Source organism: Sorex fumeus, unplaced genomic scaffold (genome assembly GCF_029834395.1).
Source record: "Sorex fumeus unplaced genomic scaffold, SorFum_2.1 ptg000115l, whole genome shotgun sequence".
In the NCBI taxonomy this organism is placed as follows: domain Eukaryota; kingdom Metazoa; phylum Chordata; class Mammalia; order Eulipotyphla; family Soricidae; genus Sorex; species Sorex fumeus.
The window spans coordinates 18,986,992-19,005,294 of record NW_026606172.1 but is presented as its reverse complement, the minus strand read 5'-3'; positions in this window follow the sequence as shown (position 1 = coordinate 19,005,294).

Here is an 18,303-nt window from a genome sequence, read left to right as displayed (position 1 = left end):
AGATCAACTAGACATGATGTTAGGATCGACATAAGAGCCCTAAATCACAAACTAAAAGATCTTGAACCAATGGACAGGGACTTCCATTTGTATAAAGCTAATACAGGTTCTTCACTAGTGAAAACATAACATTCTCCAGGATAGGTCACATTTTATGACATAAGTCTACTTTCATAAATCCACAAACATTAGTATCATACCAAGCATCCTATCAGATCACAATGACATGGAGATAGAAATTAAAATAAAAATATGAGGAGAAACTGTAACACCTAGAGACTGAAAACATGCTGTCATGTAACAGTTAAATCAAAGAGGGAATCAAGAAAGTAAAAGATTCCTTGAGACTAGCGACAATAAAGAAACAAGTTACCAAAATCTATGTCACGCAGCAAAAGTAGGAGCAAACGCATAGCAATGCAGTTCTACATAAGGAAAGAAGAAAAAGATAAAATTAGCAGCCTAAATGCACACTATCAATGTCTTAAGAAACAACAACAACAAATTAATCCTAAGATTATTAGAAGAAAAGAAATGATAAAAAACCAGACTAGAAATCAACAATATAGAAACCGAGAAAGCAATACACAGAACCAATGAAACCAGGAGCAGGTTCTTAGAATGAATAAATAAAATAGACAAAATGTTATCCAGACTCATGAGGAAAAAAAGAGAAAATGCTCAAATAAATTGGATCATAGCTGGAAGACATCATATTCAATGAAGTAAGCCAGAAGAAGATACACACAGAATTATATCATTATATATGGCATTTTGAATAACTGGATGAGAGAATGGAATGTTTTAAAGGGGAAATGCTCTAATAAAACATGGTCTCAGAGTATAGAAAAGAGAAGGAAAAAATGGCAGAGGAGTCGGGGAGAAGAGACAGATGAAAAACAATGGTGACCAATTCAGAGAAGTCAGGTACAAAGGAGGTATTAAGGAATGGTAGAGCCAAATATCCAAACCACAGAGTCAACAACACAGAAATCAAGCGACCCAAACTAACAAACAAACTTAGAAAGGTGCCTGTTAAGAGGGCCGGATGGAGAGAGTTGAGGAAGGGTGTTATAAGAGGAAGCCTGGGAACACTGGTGTAAGGAGCTTGACACTGATGGTGGGATTGATGCTGCACATTAGATATCTAAAACTCAACTATAAATAACTTTGTAAATCATGATGCTTTAATTTAAAAAGTAAAAAAAATGAAGAGAAACATTATCAAGAAATCTTAATATTAATGCAATTAAGTCTAATCATGGGACCAAATAAAAACACAATATGCAAAAGCATTCCTTAACTATAATATAGAGCTTTTAGATCATTAAATAAGAATGGATATCATGAAAATATTAACTTTAATTGTAATCATGATTTAAATCTAGATGAGAAATATATGTGACAAGGAGGTCAAAGAGAAGTCAATAACTTGCACTATGTAAAAAAAGAAGGAATTTCCCCAAGTATAAATGAACTATATAATATTTAAATTTTTCTAAATTATAGCCATAAATTAAAACTCCATAGAAGTATTAAAAATCTGAGCAAATGCAAACTGAAAAAATAATGTATGTGAAATCATTTTCTTTTTATTAAATTGAAAATGCATAAGCAAATATATAAAAATGCACAAAAAATATTACCTTGGTAAATGAGACTAAATTGTTTCTCTTCAGTGTTTTTCTATACAAGACTGTAAATTCATTTATATACTTGCTGAAAAGATAAGTTAAATAAAATGATGCATGTTTTGGCATAAAATGTCTTAAAATTGGCACAACCTGAGAAAGTAAACATATGCTTAAACAAGGCTGACACATGAAACACAAAGAAATTTTTAAAATAAAATACAATTATAGGAAACACAAGTATCAGCTAATTTAAAATGTCAAAATCATAATGAAATAACTAAAAGTAATTTTGCAATTACTATAACAGTGAAAAGTATTTCCATTTTAAATTAAAATCAATATAGTTAATATTTCCTATTTATTATGTTCATTATTTTTCTACTGCTATAGAGAAATTAGAATTTGAACAGTGAGTATGTAGTACAGCTTCTCTGGGAACCTGTTCCTGTGAGTCGAAACGTGTGTCAGTAAAAGTATAAATGAATATATTTGAATAGAATATAATGCTTAAGGCTGAAAAATAAAAAAACTTATATGTAAAGGTACATTATTATTATTGGGTAACAATTATTTAAAATGTTTGATATGAAAATTTCATATAATAAACCGTAAGTTTTTCAGGATCACTAATTAAGTAATTCTTCATATGTAAATATAATGAGATAAATACATTCAAAGGATAAGAAACAGTAGGGTAAATTAATGTGTTCGTGGCAACTTTTCTTAAACAGTAAGCAATTGAAGACTGTGCCCTAGAAAGCTATCTACACTTAATAATAATTATGAGGATCATGGAAACTTAGAAGAAAATGTAAAGGCACTTAAAAAGAAGTGCTAACATAAGTGTAGTATTCTATTAAATAGGTTTGTAAGTATATATCTCAGGAGGAAGTCTAGAAGGAAATGATACAGTACAGATTCATATGTTTTGATTAAGGGTGATTTATAGTCAACACTTTATGACATGCCAGAAACGTATTCCTAGGCAAACAAACTGGAGAGCTGTTTTAACGTGGTTGTCTAAAAGTTAAGAATACAAATAGAACACCTTCAGACCCTTTGCTAATTCAGATGTTAGAACCTCATATTGTCTTCATTTCATTTATATCACATACATGTAAATCTGAAAGACATCTTAACCTGTAAACCAATTGGCAACTGGATATCTGAGAGCAGAGAGATGGTCAGCAAAGAGAGCACCCCACAACCTAGGGTTTTGGCCAACTCCACACTTGGTCTATTGAAACTTAATTTTTGTCTCCCAAGGCTTCAAGCCTACTCTTGGAAATAAGATCTGAACTCCATCCAAAAATCACAGGCAGTGTGAGTTTGCCAAATTAAGTAGGGATAATGAAATAGAAGAACATATTTGCATATAAGATTCACATATTTAATAAAACATCATTTTAAAAATAATGTAAATAAACTGAACACTAGACTACAGCACTGACTGTACCTGTACCCAGAAATAGCCCCCAAGTTCACATGAACACAGGGACTAGAGAGATCGCACAGCAGGTAAGGCATTTGCCTCACAGACTGCCAGCCCAGTTTTCATCCTGGGTGTCCCTTCTACCCACCAAGCACCACCAAGAATAATTCCTGAGTGCAGATGCATGAATAAGTCCTGAGCATCACCAGTGTAGCCCAAAAATAAAAAGCAAACAAACAAAAAGAGTGGAAACAGAGGGTAGACTCAGTCCTTTCCTCAAAGCCCCTTTCGTCCACCTATAAACAAGGTTTGGATTTTAGTGACTTTAGAGGCAAAAAATATTAATTTTTTTTATTATTTGGCTTTTGGGGTCACACCCTGCTATGCTCAATGGTTGCTCCTAGCTCTGCACTAAGTAATTATTACTAGCAGTTTTGGGGGGACCATATGTGATGCTGGGTATTGAACCCTGGTCGGCCACATGCAGGCAAAGATGTACAATGTACCCTGTGTACAATCACTCTGGCCCCCAAAATTAGTCCAGTTTTGGAATGACTAATAAAAATGTCTTAGTGTCTTTACTGGTTTTATGGCTTCAGGGATACTTTAGAGTGATTCAGAATTGATGCAGCCAGAGAAATTCTGCACAGAATGCAGTTAGAAATATCTTTGGGAGCTGGGTATGTATGTACATATATATGGATGTGTGTTTTATACACACACACACATACACACACACACAGGTGTCCATTGCGAATTCAGACTGCAGTTGAACCAGAATTGATAGAGGAACTATCTTCACCAGTTTGTGCATGGCATATGGTTCTCTGAGTCACAGAGGTAGGATTTAGAAAAGACAAAATTTAGAACATACCTGTGTTGCAAGATTTGAAGGCTTCCCGCAGAATCATGGGTATACCAGAAGGTTATATTTACCTATTTTTTAGTTGTCGAGCCATGAAGAGAATGGGGTCTCTTCATCATTTTGCCACCTGTAGGGAACTCTACTGCTAAAGAACTAAATTTAGATTGAGAAGAACAAAACTAAAATGAGAAGACAGAAGCTGTCACCAGATCTCTCCTTTAATATGTCAGCTTCTGTTAAATAAGCCTGCTTGAGTCATGATTTGACATAATAAAGTCTACTACTTCTTCCAAAAATTCCACATAAAATTATTGGTTATGAGACAGTATATTTTAAATATTATAATTTGTTTAATTGGTTTTTATGTTTCTGCCAAACAAACAAAAATTAAATCAGAATTGTAGAATATAATACTCTGTTTTTTTTATAAATTTGATTTTTCATTTCATTTCATCATCCTGTTATTCGTCGATTGCCTCGAGCAGGCCCCAGTAACGTCTCTCTCATCCTAGCCCTGAGATTATATTCAAGGCTATTTAGGAGAATGAGACCCATCATTGTTACTGGTATTTGGCATATTTGGTATGCCACGGAGAGTTTGCCAGACTCTGCCCTGTGGGCAGGCTACATTCGATAGCCTGCAAGTTTGTCCAAAGTAGGAATGAGACAATAAGATGTCATAAAAAAAGTTCTGATAAGATGGGATTACACGGCGCCAGGGGGCCAGGTGGTGGGTGTGACCCCCGCCTACTGGAATTTGGAGGATCTGGGTGGAAGATGCTCGACTCCAATTCGAGTAGGCTTGGAGGTCTCGGCCCCGGAACCCGCGTGGCTTTGTCCCTCTGCCAGTACCTTCATGTGTGCGGAGACTGGTCTCAGCATGGTGGTGGCTGGTCCTGGAGGTCTTCGGCTGCCGGAGCCCTGGTTGGGGCAGGGAGGAAAGCTCAACCCACTCCCCTCCAAGGGGCTCCGGGAAGGAACACCCAGGCGAGGGGGCAGAAGACTGCACTGTTCTCGTCCGGGATCTGGATTTTATAGTCTCTGAGTCTTGGCCGCTGATGGGATTACACGGCGCCAGGGGGCCAGGTGGTGGGTGTGACCCCCGCCTACTGGAATTTAGAGGATCTGGGTGGAAGATGCTTTGGAGGATCTGGGTGGAAGGATCTGGGTGGGTTGAGCTTTCCTCCCCGTCCCGACCAGGGCTCCGGCAGCCGAAGACCTCCAGGACCAGCCACCACCATGCTGAGACCAGTCTCCGCACACATGAAGGTACTGGCAGAGGGACAAAGCCACGCGGGTTCCGGGGCCGAGACCTCCAAGCCTACTCGAATTGGAGTCGAGCATAAATTTGATATGTATGCTAATAAGTCATGAAAATTGTAATATATTTAACTTTATCAGATTTTATTATTTTTATCTTAAATGTCTAGATATGTCTGATATTTAAAATATCAAGACTCAATATAATTTAAAAACAAGTTTATTAAATAATTCATTTATGACATTAATTTTATATAATTTATCAGTGAACATGTCTTTTGATTGCAATTATTTTAATTCAAAATTTATTCACATTCCTCCATCTTTCTCTTCCCAGTTCTATTTTATTTTATTGATTAAAATACTGTGCATTCAATGAGTCTTGCAACTTTAAATAACTTTTCATGTACAACCAAACAAGTCTTTCATCACTGAAAGCTGAATAGCTGAAAACTATCAACAATCAGAGTTACTAGTTACTGCTATTTCAAATATTTTAATGAGTATTCAACCTTTCCTAAAATTCCCCAGCCAGGTTTGTCATATTGGTGTGAGTTTCCTTCTTACTGCTGCTTTTGCATAGGTTTTCTCGTAGGTTCTTACATTTTTCCTAGCATTTAAAAATTTTATTAATGATTTTCTCTTTGGGGTGGAGCGATAGCAGTGGGCTGGAGTGATAGTATCGCAGGTAGGGCATTTGCCTTACATGTGGCCTACCCAGGTTTGATTCCTCCGCCCCTCTCGGAAAGCCGGGCAAGCTACCGAGAGTATCTTGCCCACACGGAAAAGCCTGGCAAGCTACCCATGACGTATTCGATATGCCCAAAACAGTAACAAGAAGTATCACAATTTGTTGTGAGACATCACTGGTGCCCGCTCAAGCAAATCAAGTGAGGACAGTGCTACAGTGCTTGATCTTTTACTCAATGACTGTATAATCGCTTATTGTTTTGTCTCCAAACAAATGATTTTTTTTTCTGACTTTCTTTCTGGGGTTAATTTCTACCTTTAGAGCTTTGTAGTATAAAAAGATATTTGGTATGATTTATATATTTGTAACTGCATGGACAATATTTTGACTTTATGAACATTTGTTTTGTATCCCAGCATGTGGTCTATCTTGAAGCAACTTACAAGTGCACTGGAGAAGTGCATTAGGTTTTGGTGGGTGGCGAACTCTGTACTATCTATTAAGTTCTTCAATTTTGTTTCATTTAAGACTGTTGCTTCCTTATTTTGATTTTCTGTCTGGATAATCTCTTTAATGTTGAGTATGGTATTAAAATCTCTTACCACTGCTAGATTGTTGTTGATATTTCTTCTCACATTTTTCTGATGTTTTAAGAACTCTACTGCCTCTTAATCTGGTGTTTTTATATTAATCAAGGTTAAATCTTGGTATACTGATTTTTTTTTTGCTTTTTGGGTCACACCTGGCAATACACAGGGGTTACTCCTGGCTCTACACTCAGGAATTACTCCTGGAGGTGTTCAGGGGATCATATGGGATACTGGGAATCAAACCCGGGGTGGCCGCAAGCAAGGCAAATGCCATACCTGCTGTGCTATTGCTCCATTGATCTATTAATTAATGAATCATGCCCACTGCTATCTCTTATTACCTTCTTTAGTGTAATCTCTATCTTTTGCTGACCATCTCTGTCAATTTTGGACTACTATTTACCTGTGTGATAGTTTTCTTTTTTTTTTAAGTTATGAAAACATTATTATTTATTATTTTATTTTCATAAAGTTGTTCACAATAATAGATTAAAGTAAAGTAAAGTAAAGGCCCTCCCGTTGATCGTCGATTTGCTCGAGCGGGCCCAGTAACGTCTCCATTGGAGACTTTGTTGTTACTGTGTTTGGCATATCGAATACATCACGGGGAGTTTGCCAGGCTCTGCCGTGCGGGCAAGATACTCTCGGTATCTTGCCGGGCTCTCCGAGAAGGGCAGAGGAATCAAACTCGGGTCGGCCATGTTGGCTGTGTGCAAGGCAAACGCCCTACCGCTGTGCTATGGCTCCAGCCCAGTAACAGTAACAACACACAGTAACAACACACAGTAACACACAGTAACAACACACAGTAACAACACACAGTAACAACAACAACACACAGTAACAACACAGTAACAACACACAGTAACAACAATAATAGATTATGTTCAAAATTTCAACAGCAGTCCCACCATCATCACACTTTCCCATCACCATAATTTTGAATTTCCCACCACCACTCAAACCTGTCGAACAGGCAGATGTTAGATATTTTATTTGCATTGCCTGCTGCACTCCTAGAAATCTAAAATTTTAGGTAATTAGGGGCTGGAGAAATCTCTGCAATGAGCTCCTCAATTCCGATATTCCTTTGTGTGTCTCTGGATCATGGCTGTTAATGAGCTTAAATAGTTGTCGGAGGCAGTTTGTGGGCATGATATCCAGAGTCCCATGGGGGCGGGGAGATGGGAGGGATCAGCCCATCCCCCATCCCATGAGGCTTGGAGTTTGCCATCACTAATCCTGAGTACCTCGGCTTTTCATTGGGTTCTGGAAGTTGACAGCAGCCAGGATTCCTAGGGGGCAGGTGGAGGAACAATGCCAGCTCCTGTCTGAGGCAATCCCGTGAAATCGTCCTGGTGCAAAGTCCAGAGTCATCTCTGCAGCGAGCTGCTCAGTTCCAAGATTCTTTTGTGTGTCTAGGGAAACATTTTTTTTTTTATTAGTGAAACACCATGAGGTACAGTTGTAGATTTACAAATTTTTGTGCTTGGATCTCGGTCATACCACAATCAAATACCCATCCCTCCACCAGTGCCCATTTTCCACCACCAGGATAATATCCCTCCACCCCATCCTCCCATCCCCCCATTCCCCCCTGCCACTGTGGCAGGGCATTCCCTTTTGTTTTCTTTCTCCTCCTGGGTGTTGTGATCAACCAAAGAGGCATTGAGTGGCGAAATTGTTCAGCCCAGTCTACTTTCAAAGTGTGATAGTTTTCCAGCCTTTAATTGACCCTATGTTTATCTTGAAAACACAAGAATATATCTCAAAATCAGAAGAATATTATACCTCATATCTATCCAGCCACTCTGTGATTATTTTAAGAAGCTTAATATAAAAAATTAATTAAATTATTGTCATAAAGGAATTTACTGCCTTTTTTTTCTATAAGGATATGGGGTACTTTTGAGTTTGCCTTTCTTTCATGGACACTTTTTTCATTTGCACTTTGATGTCAGTCTTATGTATTTTCCATGTTTTTAATTCATTTTTCTTTTTTTCTCTTCACTTTTGATTTGTTCCACTACTTTTTTTTTCCAAGCACTGATTCAATTTTTGGGCCACTTTTACTCTTTTACCTAGCTCTATGACTGTTGTTTTGCATAATTTTTTTCAAAATAGTGGCAAACATAAAAAAACACTTCCAAAATTGTTTCCCTACAAATATACCATAAGTCTGAATTATTATATCTTTGTTACAGTTTTGTGAAATGCTCTTAAAATATTATATCTAGAAATCTTTAACTATTTTAATAAAAAATCCTATAGTTCTGATGGTGCTTTCTAAAGGCTTTTTATTTACTTTATCGAACTTTTCAAAAGATACTTTTAGAAGTTTATAGCATTTCAAAGTTTTTATTATGTGATACTGATTGATGTAATATGTGAAACTGAACTCATGACTGACTAATAATTTTCCTCCTTTGATGACTGCAAATTTTATTTTTATCATGAGCTTAAATGAAATGTGATTAACATTTTGATGAAAGACATGTGTTTAACACATTCAACTTTTGGCATTAATTTAGCAATTTTTTCAATGCTCCAAAGAAATGATAAATTATAATTTTAAAGAAGTTGATTTTTCATTCAAAACATATAAATGATTTGTTCTACTTACTATTCATTCTTGGTTATTATAAAAAATAATTCCAGGAACATTCTAGGATTGTTTCTGCCCAATATCAAGTATGTCAGAAGGAATTTTATTATTTTGTTTCAAAAATACACTGTGCTTCCATAAATCATAAAGCCTGTGTGTGTGTGAATTTCTATGTGCTCCTCTATTTTTATAGTCAGGACATACCTGGGCTAACTTCTCACAGGACGTTTTGTGGAAAAGAGTTAAATCATTTGAGTTATCCAAACCAGATTTATCCCCAACAAGAAAACAAAGCAATATCAACAAAAGCAGCTAAGCTGCCATATAGTGCACAAAAACTATGTGAAAATATCCAGTTGAAAGTGATTATTATTTGAGATCATCTAAGTCTTACAATAACAATAAATAAAAAGATTTTATTATTGTTTGAATTTGCAACCATAAAGAACAGGTAACATCTTAAACTAATTAATTTTGCTAATTAATTTTAATTCTTATTCTTTTCCTTTTTTTTGAGCCATGCCCAACTGTGCCCAAGGCTTACTCCTGGCTCTGTACTCACAGATCATACCTGGTAGTGCCTGAGATTCAATATTTGGTGCCAGGAATCAAATCCAGGTTAGCTTCATACAAAGCAAATGTGCTATGCTGTACCAGTTGTACTATCTCTCTTATACTTTAAAACAACCAATAAAAAAGATATTTAAACATAAATAAAAACTAATATAGTAATCATGCTGTGAATTGACTAAGTATATACTCAACCAAAGAGTTTCAGAACTTAGCACTGTTTCGAAGGGTATTCTGTTACTTACAGCTAAAATCAACATAAAAAATGTAATTTATGCTTCCTTCTAGAAGCAATAAAAATCCATTAAATACTAATAACATTTCAAAGTTTCACAAGTATAATATATAAATATATAACTGTTTTTCTCCATATCTGCTTAACCCCAAAGTGCTGCATATCTGCTTAACCCCAAAGTGCTTCTCATATCAGGCAATTTTCCCCCTGTCAATTTGGCATTAGATTTAAGAGCAGTTAGTTTCATTCCAAGAATCCAAACAGAAGCTTAAGACCAAGGTTTGGAAATGACATAAATACTTCTTTTGCTGCATTTTATTGTCAAAGCAAGGTATACAATGGCAATAGAAAGAGCAGGCGAACTTGGTACATTGGTAGTCAATGGATACTGCTGAAGAGACTGGTATTGGAATACTGATTGCCCGAAACTCAGTGATAAATATTTTTGTAACTGTAATTCAAGGTTATTTAATTTAAAAAAAAAAAAAGCAAGTCACATTTTTTTTTCTTTAAAATGGGAACGAAGTGGGGGGCAGGGGATGGGAAGAGAAAATTCTCTTTATCTGTTATTTTAATATCTGAGGGGATAGAGGTAGGCTGAGTGGGGGAGTGGGCAGGAGGGAAATTGGAGTTATTGGTGGTGTATACACCCGTGTTGGAAATATACACCACTAAAGGAACTGCTATTATGACACTGTATGACTAAAACCCAATTGTGAACAACTTTATAACTGATTATTTCATGGTGATTAAATAAATAAATTAACAACTAATCTGAGGTTGGTGTTTGGGTTTTTTAGAGGGCACATTTGGTGGTTCTCAGTGTTTTCTCCTGGCTCTGTGCTCAATGATCTCTCCTTGTGGGGCGCTGGGGACCATGATGGGGTGCCCAGGGTGGAACCTGAGGTCAGCCATACACAAGCCAAGTGTTCTACCAACTGTACTATCTTTCTGGTCCCAGACTTCTTTTGTTGAAAAGTTACAAAATGATGCTCAAAGGGACAATGATAGAAATGTGTATGAGAAAATTTGTGTTCAGTTTCTATACTACCACATGGATTCTAAGAATACCTTCTAAGGGATTATCCTCAGTATGTATGGTGGCCAGAGATAGTGAATGAAATGAGATGTCTAATACAGTAAAATCAGGAAAAACAGTACTTCCCACTCTTGAAGAAAGTGATCACATAAGTTTGGGGGAAAAGTGCTTCATAAAGTAGTTTGGACATAATATTGAAAATATAAAGAACAGACACTTGTAATTAAAAAAATGAAATGCAGAGCTCACCTTCTGCTTGCTGCTCCACCATTTCAGATGATGTTCGTGTCCAGGTGATATCATAGGGCCCTTTCCAAATCAGAACCCCTTCTTATTAGGTGCAGGCCTTCACACGAGACCTGCACTATTTAAGTGTCTACACCACGGTTCCTGAAGTGACAGATCTAATCAACAAATTATATGCTGCTCACAGTTACTCTTTCTGTTATTCTATGAGGACAGACAGAGAAGACAGAGCAATCTCTAGCTTTATCCTGAGTATCTTCTGTAGGGGATAACTACAAAGACTCACCCCAAGCACAACAATAATACTAGAAAACCACTAACGACACGAAATACACTCTCTAAGGTAAAGAAGAACTTCCCAGAGTTCACAATCAATGTCACTGAGGTCCAAGAGGCCCAAAGGGTTCCAGTGAAAATAGGCCCAATTAAGAATACTTCAAAACACATTATTCTCAAAATTTAAAAAAAAATCCAAAGATAGAGACAGAATGCTGAATGCAGAAAGATTAAAAAAGGAAAACTTAAAATACAAAGGAAGTCCCTTACGATGTACAGCAGATCAATCAAATGAAACTCTGTGCGCCAGAAGAACATGGAAGGATATAGTACAAAAATTCATCAAAATGAACACCTTACCAAGAATGATAATCCAGACAGATTATCATTAAACTCTGACCTGACTCTACAGAGATTCATGGACAGGCGACAACTTAGGGAATTTGTAACCTCGGGACATGTTCTGCAAGACACACTTAAAAAGCTCCTTTTAAGGACAAGAGAAACTTCCCATCATGTGGCATTGAGTGCTGCACTCACTGATGTTGTATATGGTAGTCAGTTACTAGATTATGAAAGGTTTAAAACATATAAACAATGATCATGAATAGACTTTTATTCCTTTATTTTCTAATAGCTCTATTTGCCATTCATTTAGTTTATTTTTTTAAATTTCAAGTTGCTCGAGCGGGCCCAGTAACGTCTCCATTGGAGACTTTGTTGTTACTGTGTCTGGCTACGGCCATACCACCCTGAACGCGCCCAATCTCGATAATTTCAAGTTATATGAAAACAATTTGCTATACACCTGCCAGGAAGGGCAGGCTTTGGGGTGAGAGGGAACCTGTGGATACTGGTGGAGGGAAGGGGATATTGTTGGTGGGATTGGTGTAGGAACATTGTATGTCTGAAACGACTCTATTGTGAACAAATTTGTAAATCACGGAGTCTCAACAAACATATTGGTGAAAATAAAAGAGAAACAAAGGATGGTTGTAAGATTAAACTTAAGAGCTTTGAAAGCAATAGCACAGCGGAAAGGGTGTTTGCCTTGCACGCAGCCAACATGGCCAACCCGAGTTCAATTCCTCCGCCCCTCTCGGAGAGCCCGGCAAGCTACCGAGAGTATCTCGCCTGCATGGCAGAGCCTGGCAAGCTCCCCGTGACGTATTTGATATGCCAGACACAGTAACAACAAAGTCTCCAATGGAGACGTTACTGGGCCCACTCGAGCAAATCGATGATCAACGGGAGGGCCTTTACTTACTTATTTTGAAAGCAAATACATTAAAATGTGCATAGTCAGGCTGGTGCTTGAGCTGTCCTTTCGTTGTTCATCGATTTGCTTGAGCTGGCCCAGTAATGTCTCCATTGGAGACTTTGTTGTTACTGTGTTTGGCATATCGAATACTTCACAGGGAGCTTGCCAGGCTCTGCCGTGCGGGTGAGATACTCTCGGTAGCTTGCCGGGCTCTCCGAGAGGGGCGGAGGAATCGAACTCGGGTTGGCCATGTTGGCTGCGTGCAAGGCTGTGCTATCGCTCTAGCTCAGTGCTTGAGCATATGCATCATATGTGTATGCCCTGGGTCTCTGGCCCTGAAATAAAATGCATAGTAAATTTGAGGAGCAAGTATAAAAAATTTTAATGATGTTATTTTTCTGAATTATATAGTTATCTATCAGAACATATATTGTAAATTAACATATATGTAAATAGCACTCAGATTATTGGGTTTACAGTGATTAAATAACATTGCCCCTTCACCAAGGTTTTAGCAGATATTTCAGTTATGTTCTAAAATATCCATTAATGCATGGAAAGTAACATCATGCTTTTGTATGAATACTTGGCACTTTTTAAAAAGTGCATGGTACTTATTTTCCACTCAAAATTTATAATGTAGAATGTCAAATTCTCCATGAGCATGAAACAACAAGAAAAAACATAGGTATGATAGAATGATAGAACAAAGGTAGAGAGGTATGATGGTGAAAAGACAGAGAATTTTATTAGAGAGAACAAAACTCACTGATCATAATCAAAACCTCAGGTCCTGGGACTGGAGCAATAGCACAGCGGGTAGGGCGTTTGCCTTACACGCAGTCAACATGGCCGATCCAGGTTCGATTCCCAGCATTCCATATGGTCCCCGAGCTCCACCAGGAGTAATTCCTGAGAGCATGAGCCAGGAGTAACCCCTGAGCATCACTGGGTGTGACCCAAAAAGCAAAAAAAAAAAAAGAACCCTCAGGTCCTTTACTGTTTAACACTTGTTGCTTCAAACTATAATTTTAGGGATAACATTAACAAAAACTAAGTAAAAGTAAAGTAAAGGCCCTCCCGTTGATCATCGATTTGCTTGAGCGGGCCCAGTAACGTCTCCATTGGAGACTTTGTTGTTACTGTGCTGGAGCGATAGCACAGCGGTGGGGCGTTTGCCTTGCATGCAGCCAGCATGGCCGACCCGGGTTCGAACAAAAACTAGAAAACTTAAACAAAAATTGAAATAACTTCTCTCATCAATAACTCTGGTCTTAAAGCAAAAGTGCCCATTCAACATATTGCAAGTTAAATGAATTAGTAACAGGGAAAGGATAAAAGGAATGTAAAAAAAAAAAATCAAAAAATGCTGTATGGATGCCAGGAATTTGAGGGCTTTCTAGTTAGCATGATATAACAATTTTATTCTTTAATTTTTCTATAATTTTTAAGTAATTTTTATTATTTCCCCCACCCTCTGTAGTTAGGCAATGACCAAAAGTTGATACTGGTGACCACACACACACACACACACACACGACTGAAGTGCTCATACCCACCTAGTTGCTCACATTCTGGTTTTGAGAGGAAGGTTCAAAAGCGCAGAATGCCTGGTATATGTGGTCAGCCCTAAGGACAAGACTTGTAGTCTCACATAGACAGTATAGGTGCTTTAGCCACTGAGCCATCCCAACATCCAATATAAAAATTATATATGCTTCATAACTTGTTGAATGCAATTACACATAAATATTGTATATATGCAGTATGTAGTATAACCACAGTCAACAAGTTGTACCTTCTGGGGAACTATAGTGTAAAGAATGGTGGAACTGTAGCTTGTCCATTGTTGTGCCATTAACAATGCATAGATTGACTCTGAGAAAGTCTTTTGCCCACTTCTCATCTGCATGTTCTGCACACATTAATGATAACAGAGAAGATTGTCTTCCAAAATCCCTTCTAGTATCAAAATTCTTTGATTTTGTAATTTAGTGTTGAATGGCAGCTCACAAAACTGTCAGTCCTATAAGAACAACTCAGTCACTCTTTGGTTGCATAAATTTATGTCTAGATTAAGAAGACGAAGAAACTATTCCTGGAAACTTTAATCTCATTCTGAGACGAGTAGTCAAGTGCTACTAAATAGTTGTAGAAACAGTTAACCACATTCATTAGGCCTGTAAGAAATTAAGGACTAGAGCATATACAGTGGGTAGGGCGTTTGCCTTGCAAACCTGGGTTCGATTCCCAGGATCCCATAGAGTCCCCCGAGCACCACCAGGAGTAATTCCTGAGTGCAAAGCCAGGAGTAACCCCTATGCATTGCCAGGTGCGACTCAAAAGCCAAAAAACAAACAAACAAACAAACAAACAAAAGCACTGTAGCACTGTAGCACTGTCCTCCCATTGTTCTTTGATTTGCTCAAGCAGGCACCAGTAACATCTCACAACAAATTGTGAGACTTGTTGTTACTGGTTTTTGGGGGGGGGCATATTGAATACATCATGGGTAGCTTGCCAAGCTTTGCCATGCGGGCAAAATATTCTGGGTAGCTTCCCGGGCTCTGAGAGGGGTGGAGGAATTGAACCTGGGCTGACCGGGTTGGCTGCATGCAAGGCAAACACCCTACCCACTGTGCTATGAAAAAAAAGAAAGAAAAAGAAATTAAGCATTACATCTTGCTTGGTGGAAAAACAGCTTCTATCATATCCCAAAAGAATATGATACTGCTGAATCATCCCATGTAGACTGGTTTGGGCTGAGGACACTGGGTCTTTCTCAATATGTGGACAGGCAGATTACCCTTTCTGACCACAACAGCCTGCAGCTACACCTGACCCCCTTGGACACACCCCTCAACATAGAAATGGCCCAGCTCCACAACTGAACCTCATCAAACTGCCACATCACCAAATTGTTCTAGATCTATATCTCCTGGACCCAGTGGCCATGTATGCTCAAATTTCATAGTACTGCCAGACAAAACGTTATGTTACTGTCAGCCCATATGCTAGGATCACAGCAAATTTTATTAGAAAAAGTTGCATAGGAGACCACCAAGGTCAATGAGCCTAAACAACAAAAAGCTCAATTATCACTAACCAGCCCAGTAGATCCTCAGACAATGACTTCAATAACATAATTGTGAGATTTAACGATTATCACAAATTAACTCTTACTAACCTAAGTTTTGATAATTTCATCTGTCTTTTTGTCCTAACAAACAATATGAAGTAATTTTATTTGTGCCTTCGAGGGGACAGGCTTGGATGGTGGATGGGAAACTGGGACATAAGTCATTGGAAGGGCACGCTGGTGGTGGGATTGGTGTTGGAACATTTAATGCCTTAAACAACTGCATTATGAATAACTTGGGAAATAAGTGTTATAATTTTTTAAATGTTTTAAAGAAACTAAGTACTACATGATGTTATCTTGGTAGTCTATCTTGTTCTATTGGTTTCCACTTTGGTCCCTAGACCAGAAACTAAAAGCTTCTGCTTTGTAAATGAGTGGGTTTTTTTAATATATAGGACACTGATATTAATATTCAACAATGTAAGAAGCTAGTTATTGTGAAACATTAATGCATGTGAACATCTGAACTTTTCAGTAGTGTGGCATACAGAGCTAGGAATATTTGAATTGGAATGGAGTTTGTGGTCATTTGTAATGACGTCAATAGAAACTAGTATACATATACAAAGAAATCATACAGCTTCTACCAAACTGCAGAGTTTTCTCTACACTTTTATTCGTTTTTTTTCTATTTATGTTTTCGTAATGAGTTCGGACAAACTAAAATAAATAAGCATTTTCCTTCTGAGGTTTCATACTAGAAAAAAATTGTTTCATTTTAGAATTTTATCACACTGAATTTATTTTTATTTATGAGTAAAACCACTTAAGGAGAAGTGACAAGAAAATAATAAGACTCTTCAGAATTTAGAGATACACATAATAACTTTAAAAAATCATTCCTTGAAGTGAAAATAGCTAAAAGAAATCTTACTTAAAATATACAACATGAAAGACAAAGGAGCTATGTAAAATCAAGAAAAAATAAAGTTAGCAGAGAAAGAAAATTTCCATTTCTGCTCTTACTTTGATTATATACAGTCTTACATGACTCATTTTTATATCCCATTGAAAAATATATTTTATCAGATATACAGTGCATCTTTAGTTGTTTAACTTTTAAAAAGGTTTATACATAGTTAATTTGATGAATTATACCATTTCTAAATGAAAATCTGGCCAATTCCTTTTTATGCCAGTTGAAATAAACAAGATTGAAATATTGACCTTTCTCACTGAAACAATTTTCATAATTGCTTCATATACTCCAAGTAGGAATTTTGAAATGTTTACACCAGAAGAACACTAATCATCTAAGTTTTATGAATAATGTAAAGAATAAGATATTAAGTTTAAAACTTTAAAATTAGCTTAGTAAATTTTAATTACCACTCTACTCAGCTAGTTATATTGAATTTATATGATAGAAGGAAAGCTCATATTTTGATCCTGCCAAAGAAATAAGACAAATTTATTTATAAATTGTTTAAATTGAATTTGATTCTGTAGTCATTGGGAAACCACTAAGTGGATTTAAGTAGAAGAGTAGCACACATATTTATATTAAACTACTCTGGAAGCAATAAAGACAGGAAAAGAGAGAAGACAAATTCTCAATTTATGGAAAGCATATGAAATCTGAGGACCTTCTAAATTATGACAGAATATAGACTTGGTACAATGGCTACTGATTTATTCTGCAGTTGAGATAAATATGAAATTATCTGCTCATTTTTATCTGGTTGTCTAATTGGACATGCTCACTGATTTAAAATACAAAAGTCAGAGGTAGTGTCAGGGGTGAGGGATGGAACCAAAGCATTCAATTTGGTCGACAGAATTGCACATGACTATAGGTAGACAGTCAGAAACATCCAGGAACTGCTGGATATATATATATATATATATATATATATATGTGTGTGTGTGTGTGTGTGTGTATATATATATATATATATATATATATATATATATTGCTTCTGGAGTCACACCCAGTGATGCACAGGAGTTACTTCTGGCTCATGCACCCAGGAATTACTACTGGCGGTGCTCAGGGGACCATATGGGATGCTGGGAATCAAACCCAGGTTGGACACGTGCAAGGCAAACACTCTACCTGCTGTGCTATCGCTACAGCCCCAGCTGCAAATATTTTTAAGTCTGAATTTAGCAGAGAAGTTGAGGATAAAACATAGATTTCATGATTAATAATCTGCTGAAAAAGACTAGTGTTGATTAGATTGGTTGTGTGATCAAGAGCACATTCAAAAATAGTAGCTTACAGCATACAGCCGAAGAGAAGGGCCACATGGAGGGCGGGATCCACAGCTCCCGAAGAAAAAAAAAAACAGGTTCCAAAAAGAGCCAAGATCATCGGAAAGTCCCAGATGGGGTAGGTACCGCATCCCACCATCCCCAGATGGAACCCCGGTGACCAGAAGCCTCTACAAGCACAACTCGAGTATGCGGGAACTAGGACTTTTCCTCAAATCTGCCGGGACGACAACTCCCAGGTAA